At 39.4% G+C, this 8876-nt stretch overlaps 1 pseudogene; it reads left to right on the top strand.

The window, feature by feature from the left end:
* Positions 1 to 6779: 6779 nt before the first annotated feature.
* Positions 6780 to 7088, top strand: LOC132372385 (acylphosphatase-1-like; annotated as a pseudogene).
* The last annotated feature ends 1788 nt before the right edge of the window (positions 7089 to 8876 follow it).

The following is an 8876-nucleotide window of genomic DNA, read 5'->3' on the forward strand; positions in this document are numbered from 1 at the left end:
GGATGAGCTGAGCCGGAGGAGCCGCGCCACCGACCCCGCGCTCCCTGGGGACACGCCGCGCGCCTCCCGCGGCCCCGGGGACGCACGCCGCGCTCGCTCCCCTCCGACCGCCACCCCGCCACTTGGCCCCGTGCAGCTTGCCATCCACCCGCGATGACACCCCCCTGCTGTCTGTCAGGGGAGTCCCTGTTTCGCGCCGCAGGAACTGTCAATTTCAGTTCAACGCTAGTTCTGCCACACTGACCTTTTTTCATTGTCTTCTGTACGCAGATGAACATCGGTTTTCTCAGGAATGTCTTTGATGGGCTTCTTTTTCCCCTGGGATAGCTTTTAAAGGGGTATGGGGTTGGGCCGAAGTTAGTCTGTTAGTCTTGATATCATCCCGGAGTTCAATAAATGCTTGTGGAATGACTGAGTGTAGAAAGGGAAAAACGAGCGTGCAACGGAGAAAACTCTGGACTAAGCATCAGAAAATCTAGCTTTATAAATTTGTGCAAGGCCCTCGTTCTATGGAATCTTGGTTAGCGAAGAGGGTATTCTGATGCTCGCCCTGCCCACCCAATAAGGCTGCTGCAGGAATCAAATGAGCTCACTTATGTGAAAATGCTTTTTAAACTGTACAGTATACAAAGGATAAAAGATGTTGTTCAAAAAAATATATTGTTCAGTTCACTTGACAATTCTATAACAAATCTTATCCAGGTCACAGTATAGAATGTTCACATCCTCTGCCCCTTATAGAATAATCCTCACCCAAAAACAGAAAACGCCATCAGGCAGACCACCTCCATTTTTCCTCCTGGAATCATATTATTCCTCTGCAAATTCTTATATATTTCAGCCTCTGGCCTATTAAACTTTTCTCAAAGTACTCTACTTTCTGTCACATAAAGTAATAAGAAAGCAAAAATATTATCCATGAAATATTTTAATTGCTAAAAAAAAAGAATGCATATTCAGGATTACAGCTTGATCACTACATTTCACATTTAGATATTAAAGGTATTTTTTGTCTTCTAGCTAAATATATAATACTATATATATATAAATTACATTATATTTACAATGTGCTAGGAATTCAGCTATGCATGCATTATCACATTTAATTTTTCCCAATCCCATAAGGCACTATTTTTAAACCTATTTTACAGATGAGAGAACTGACTTAGAGGCATTGACTATTTCTGAGTACAGATGATTAGTAAGAAGCAAAGTTAGGACTTAAATTAACATATCCAAAATCCAAATGACTGTTAACTTATATTCCATTTTCCTGAGCTGTCAGAATTAAAAGTCATTCCTTTAAATGTAATTAAAGGCAGTAAATTCCAATTGAGCCTTTTCTTTCTTTCCACCCTTGCAATATCCAGGATTAAAACTGTATTTTCCCTTCTTCTTTGAAACATTAACTCATTCTCCCATACACAGATAATTTGGCATCAAATGTTTCTTGCTATGTGTTACATGTTTTGTTATGTTTCTTTTTCCAACCCTTTTTTGACATTTTTTATGTATGTGAAATTTGAGGATCAGGGGTAGAGAGGTCAAAGTACTAAAAATGGGAAAGTTAGGGAAGGATTAGACTCTGTTTTCCTGGAAATTGAGAAAAATAAAAAGCTCAAGAACTTATGTGACATATACAAGACATTTGCTGCAGCATTATTTATAACTGTAGGAAATCAGATAAATATCCATAATAAGGTTACTGTTAAGTATACTATGGTACAGTTACATAATAGGATACTACTTAGCTTTTAAATGAGTAATTTTATTTAACTCTGGGAAGTGGAATTAGTGAGGAATTCTTTTTCTTTTTATGTCTTCTTTACCATTTAGATATTTGCAATAGTCACGTATTATTTTAAAGAACGAATTTTTTTTTTCATGTATCTAAATATATTCCAGTGAGAAAATCATGTTAAAAAACAGTTTGTAGGGAGGCGCCGACTGTCCCTTTGGCGGATGCGCCGGATCACGGGTAGCCCGGGAAGCGGGAGGTAGAATTAGAAGATCATGTAACGCCGGAGTGTGAGGATTTATCTTGGTGACTAGGATGCTGGTTCCACTGCAGGTATAATTATGCAAAGCTAAGAATCCAGGAAAGACTTGACAGAGAAGGAATTAAAAACAAGATTTTATATTAAAGTACCCACCTTGATCCTGAAAGAAAACAAACCAACAGTGGCAGCAGCAGCAATTGAGCAGTCTTGAGCACAGAAAACCCAGATACAACTCACTTCAGTGGGAACAAAGCTGAGATCAACTATAGAAAGCATTTTATGTACCACAAGGCTTTCAATCAAGTAAATAAAGTATGTGTAAGTTGTAGTTTTTTTACACGTGTATGAATATTTACAACCTTATTCTGGCCCTGTATCTACTGTCAGTATAGCACATAGTGGACTCAGTTAAAATAAACCTCGTGTTTAACATGCTTAAAAAAAAAAAAAAACAATTTGTATAATATGATTATATAGTTGCTTTTTAAAATATATATGTATGTGTATGTATATGTTTGTGTATGTACATACACACAAACACATAGATGGATATATACCAAAGATGTAAGCTTAAAGATTATTATAATTTACCTCATTTTCTACTATATCTATAATTAGCGTTTGTATGGCTTTTGCTTATGTGATTTTTTTAAATCAAAAAAAGAAACCGATAAGCTAGTTTTGTTTTGCTTTTGCCCTGAGACAGGGAGAAGCACTTGCATTCATTTTCCATTTACTTTCTATTAAGGAGGGTGATATGGAGCAGAATAAAAATATAGTCACTGAAACATGCAAGGAATCAAAATGTAAAAGATTCACCCTTCTCAATAATAGAACATATTATATAATTCTTTTTTTTAACATCTTTATTGGAGTATAATTGCTTTACAATGGTGTGTTAGTTTCTGCTTTATAACAAAGTGAATCAGTTATACATATACATATGTTCCCATATCTCTTCCCTCTTGCATCTCCCTCCCTCCCACCCTCCCTATCTATAATTCTTCATGAGTGCTAGTCTGCCTTGAGCGAAACGCTTCTTCATACTATTGGTGACCAATATGCCACAATACGTATTTTGGAAGCACTTATGAAAGACCTGTGTGTTATATGAAACATGGTATAGTGGATAAAATTTGTGTGTTCAAATTACAGCTTTGACACTCAGTAACTGAGAACTTAAGTCATTTAACTGATCTGGTAGGCAGTTTCCTCATCAGTAAAATGGGGATAATAATATTACCTACTTCATAGTGTTGGGGAGGGACTGTGTGATTTCATGCATGGAATGCACTTAGATAAGTGCATGAAGGAAGAGTAACCTAGAAATTGAAAGAGGCTTAAAAGACAAGGCAATCAAATGCAATCTATATGGATCAAGAGACATATCTGTCAAATACAATATATGGACATTTGGGGAGATCCTGATTTGAACAAAGCAACTGGAAAAAACATTATCAAGCAATTGGTGAAATTTCAATTCTGACTTCGGTGATATAAAAGAATTACTGTTATATTTTAGATATGTTAATAGAATTGTGTTATTATTTTTTAAAGATATTTATCTTTTAAAGAGGCATACTAAAGTATTTAGTCATGAAAAGCCTGAAATTTGCTTCAAAATAATCAAGTGATGGGGAAGAGAGGTATAGGTAATAAATGACTAGCCAAGTGTTGCTTATTACAACGTGGGTTTTTTTCATTTGTCTTTTTTTAATACTGTTCTCTCTACTTTTGCATATGTTTGAAATTTTACAAAATAAATAGTTTTTTTAAAATACTGTTTAAAAGCACTGGAACATAGTAAGGACTCTGTAAATGTTTACTACTATTACATGCTTTATATTTATAATATTATCTAATGTTTGTTTACACCTTTCAGATCACAGTGTGTTTTCATTTACACGAAGTCTTTTAGTACTAACACTAAACCTGGAAGGTATCCCCATTTTACAACTGAGAAGACTGAACTAGAGGCAAGACTGCAGGGCGGCCCCATATACCACCTCCGCTCTTCCAGCTTCCAGGGAACCCTCGGTAAAAGGACTAGGAGGTAACCCGCAACCTCTAAGCAAAGGGTTCTTGCTTCCTTTAGAGGCTGTCGTCAGATCTAGTGGGGAGAGAATAAACAAACATACAAATGATTCACTTAAAAATATTTATCAGACAAAATCTGAGCCCACATTTGCGCATCAGAAAAATTCTAGCTGCTACTTTAAAAGGTAATCTCGGAGGAAAAGAATAGAACACAGAAGAAGAGATTACATCGTAAAGGAAAAGTTCTCTCCGTGGTTTGTATTTCTTTTACATAACTTTATTATTGTTTCATTAGTTTACCTACCTAACCTGTTTATCCTTTCTAAAAATAAGACTAGGACTAAGGTTAGGGGACCAGAGATGAGAAACTGCGTGGGAAGCGAAGCTGGGAGGCAGGAGGACGTCACATCCCAGTTGTTTAGAGGCCCAGCCACCTAACAGCTCTGCGCCACCTTAAGAAGCGTTAGCCTCTCCCCAAGCCGAGCAGGCCCTCGGCTCCTCCCACTCCCGTGTCAGCTCCGACCCGGGAACGTGGGGAAGGGAGGGAGAGACACACTGAATGGAAAGATTGGCGCCGGAGTCTGCAGGGTCTCCCCTTCCCCCTACTCTACCGGCGCGGGGAGGAACGTGTAAAGCACGGGCCTTTGGGGTTTGGTTCCTTTCCTGATGATTCAGGATGGGAATGTGTTCTACTGAAATGGGGGGCGAGCGGGCGGAGGGATGTGAGTGGTGGGGCTCATCTTGGGGTGAGGTCGAAGGGGGACAGAACTGGGGCGTTTGAGACACGCAGTATGCAGTGATCGTTGGTCGAAAATTGTTAAGTTCAAGAAATCCGGACGCACCTCTTCAAAGCATTTCCAAAAGAGGGGGCAAGTTTTCCATTCTCCGCCCAATTCCCCGTCTTCATTTTAATTGATTGGGTTTAAGGTAGGCCGGGCCCAAGGTTGCTTGTTGATTGGCTGCGTAAGTAATCTATCAGGATGACGCAAGCGAGAGGCGGATGTTTGGGAAGGAAGTGAAGATTATTTTAGTACCTCCCACCCCAACTACTGATTGGTTGGGATTTGCCGTGATGTAAAACAAGGCGTAAAGATGTCCACGAAAGGGAAGGGCCAATTGGCCATTTTCTCAGGGTCGCTGTCTACGGTGGGATTGGCAAGAGTGAGACGGAGTCCGCTATTGTAGTGAAGGACCAAATGGATTGAAACCCGGAAATGAGTTTAGAAGGGAACTGAAGGAGAAAGGGAAATCCGCGAAACCTTCGTTGCCCTCAAACAAGGCCATTTCCTGCGTGGGATCGATAGTTTCCTGTTTACTCAGTGAAGTTAGCGACTACCGTGGTTTTCTAAAATATACGTGATAATTAAATTAGTATGAGCCTTTGGTCCCAGACTTCCCATTTACTTATACTAAAAGGATGAAAGAGACAGAAGAAAGGAAAAGCGTGGGGTTTAGCCTTGCCTTTAGGGAAGGATGGGGAAACCAAGGTTCTTATACAGAAAGTTAAGGACTGACCCTGGATCACAGTATCCGAGCAGCTGGGTTCCTAAAGAAACCATTCACAAAATAATTGGAGAGGCTGCGTGGAAGTGAAGGAAACTGTAAAAGTTTGTCTGAAGGAAGGGCATTAATCACATTACAGAAACCTGCTTGGATATGGAGTGTATTTTATTCATCTTTGCATATCCAGTGTCTAGCAGTGTCTGATACATAGCAGGTTATGAACCGAACCAAAATGAGAAGACTTTTTACAAAGTATGCCAGACCTTTAAAATATGTTTTTAAAGGTATCTATGCCAATTTTATGATTCTGGAAAAATGTTTCACATTCACCACCTGGGTTTTTCCAGCCATAAATTGAAAGATAAATCTGCTCCCACAGATCTACCTAGGAAGCTACCTACCTGTGAAAATGCTACCATTTTCTCCTTAACACCCTGAGGCATTTAAAATTTGAAAGTAGATTTCCCCTCAACCTACCTTCCTAGAAAAACTGAAAAGATAGATAGAATTGGAGAAAAGATATCCTCTACATCCAGTGAATGAAAAATAAGGTGTTTAACCTACAATCTGCAATTCCAGGGTAGGAAGAACTATTTGAGAGTGTTGAGAGATGCCATCTATACTGTAAATTATGGAATTCCCTTGCTTCCCAGCACAAATGGACCTTTTTTTTTTTTCCCTAGTCCAGACTTTTTCTTATAGCTACATTTCAGCAAAGCTTTAACACTGTCTAAAAATTGTGCTTTGAAATTGAGGGACCAGAGTAAGGACTTCCCATTAGTATTATAACTGTCCCCACTGCAGAGCTGCAAGGGCTATGGGTCAAGATTCAGTAACAGGTACCTTCTGTTCATCCAAAGTGATCCCATCTTTTTATGATTTTCCAGGATCTCCTAGGCCAGATAGTTTACAAGAGAGTATATCATACTAGCCCTTCAGTATCGTTATGGCCATAGTTTAGAAATAAGAGGAGGAACGAGAGGCAGCTGTATCTGCAATAATAAAAGTACCATGGGAAAATTATTACTAGGCTGTAAATAATTCTAGCATAATAAGGTATATCTTGCTTATGCCAAAGTGGGATTGAGGGTGGGGCAAGGGACGGGGAGGATGTTAAAAGTATTTTCAAGAATTGTCTAGGCTTCCGGGCGCGTCGGTTACTCGGCTGGGGGAACCGTTGGCATGGTGGTCGCCTGGGTAGTTCCCGCCGCGTGAGAGGAGGACGAGGAGGGTTTGAGCATGAGCATGGGAGAAGGGGACACCCTGATATCAGTGGGTTATGAAACTGGGGGGAAGGCACACGGGGTGTTTTTCCGCAAATATACTCAGGCTGAGGGGCAAAAGCTGGAATTTGGAGGCTGGGTCCAGAACACCGACCAGGGCACAGTATGAGGGCAATTTCAAGGTCCCATCTCCAAAGTGCGTCATATGCAGGGATGGTTTGAAAAAGAGGGAATCCCAAAACTAACGTACGTCGACAGAGCAAACTTCTACAATGAGAAAGTCATCTCAAAGTTGGATTACTCAGATTCCTAACTTGTAAAATAATGCCCAGAATTTAAAATTTCCAAGATAAACTAAGTGGTTTTGTTTCTTATTGTTAGTAGAGATAGAACTATTCTGTGTTCAGTATTAGAATTTATCAGTAAGTTATTTTAGTATCAGATATTTGATTATTACTGCATATTATATGTATGATGGAAGGATTACAACTACAATTCTAATCAATAAAAACACATTAGAACCTTTAAAAAAAATTGTGTTTATGAGAGAAAAGGGCATTTTGTTCCTAGTAATGTTAAATGAATATGTGGAAACATGCAATATTATTTTTAGGTTAATAATTCATATACTTAAAGAACTGTCACTTTTCCTGTGATGAGACCCAATAAGCAAAAGCAGAAATTGTCTCTGAAGAGACCTAGATCTCAAGGAAAAAAAACTGCTGCTGTTCCTCATCACAGGCCCAAGCCCTCCAGTGAGTAAAGATAAACCACTGGCATCTTGATTAGTGAGAACATGAGACACTGAGTCAGATAGCCTCTTGGGCATCAGGAAAATCAGGAGAAACACCAGGACCTGCTTAGGACCTGCCGAATGAACTTGGACAAGTCACCTTACCACTGGGCCTTCATTTATTGCAAACTAAAATTAGTATTACAGATAAATATTAACATTTAAGAAAGGAGGGGGGGAAAAGATATGGAAGAAACAGTTTGTAAAAGGAACATATACAGTAGTACCCTCTTAGCACTTTCACTTTCTGAGGTTTCAGTTACCCATGGTCAACTGCTGTCTGAAAATATATTAAATGGAAAATTCCAGAAATAAACAATCCACATGTTTTAAATTGCACGCCACTCTACGTAGCATCATGAAATCTCAAGCCATCCCATTTCGTCCTGCCAGGGACGGGAATCATCCCGTGGTCCAGTTTATTGATGCTGATTACTCACTTGGCAGCCGGCTGCTTTATCAGATGTACTGTCATGGTATCACATTCACATAAATTTTATTACAGTATGTTGTTACAACTGTTCTATTTTATTGTGAGTTACTGCTGTTAATCTCTTACTGTGCCTAATTTATAAATTAATCTTTATCATGTGTATGTATGTATGTATAAGAAAAAACATAGTATATATAGGGTTGGGTACAATCTGCGGTTTCAGGCATCCGTTGAGGGTCTTGGAAAGTATCCCCCGTGGATAAGAGGGAACTACTGTAATAAGAAAAAATATTTAAAAAATAAGGAAGGGGACTTCCCTAGTGGTCCAGTGGTTAACAATCCACCTTCTGATGCAGAGGATGCAGGTTTGATCCCTGGTCTGGGAACTAAGACCCATATGCTGTGGGGCAACTAAGCCCATGGGCCACAACTACTGAGCCCCCACATTCTAGAGCCCGTGCTCCACAACTAGAGAGCCCACATGCTCTGGAGCCCATGCGCCACAATGAAAGATCCCGCATGCAACAACTAAGACCCGACTCAGCCAAATAAATAAATAAATATATTTTTTAAAAAATAAGGAAGGCATTAGTTTAGTGAAGCTCTTAGTTCCCTTAAGGGTCTGAAAGTCTATTATTTAACTTTTTTTCTGTACTCCTAATAACCTTCTACATGGACCTCAACTTGTAGACTTATGCCAACCATACTTAGGCCATCTAGTCCTGTTCAGTGACCCAGATTTAATGAGGAGAAACACAGATTTTTTTTCATGTCACTGTATTTGTTCAAAAGCATTCCATGGCTACCAATAAAATATAAAACACACTATTCAGCTTGGCATTCAAAGCCCTCCTCAACCTGTCCCTAACCCATATTTTGCACAATTC

The sequence above is a fragment of the Balaenoptera ricei genome, chromosome 10 (genome assembly GCF_028023285.1).
Source record: "Balaenoptera ricei isolate mBalRic1 chromosome 10, mBalRic1.hap2, whole genome shotgun sequence".
Lineage (NCBI taxonomy): Eukaryota > Metazoa > Chordata > Mammalia > Artiodactyla > Balaenopteridae > Balaenoptera > Balaenoptera ricei.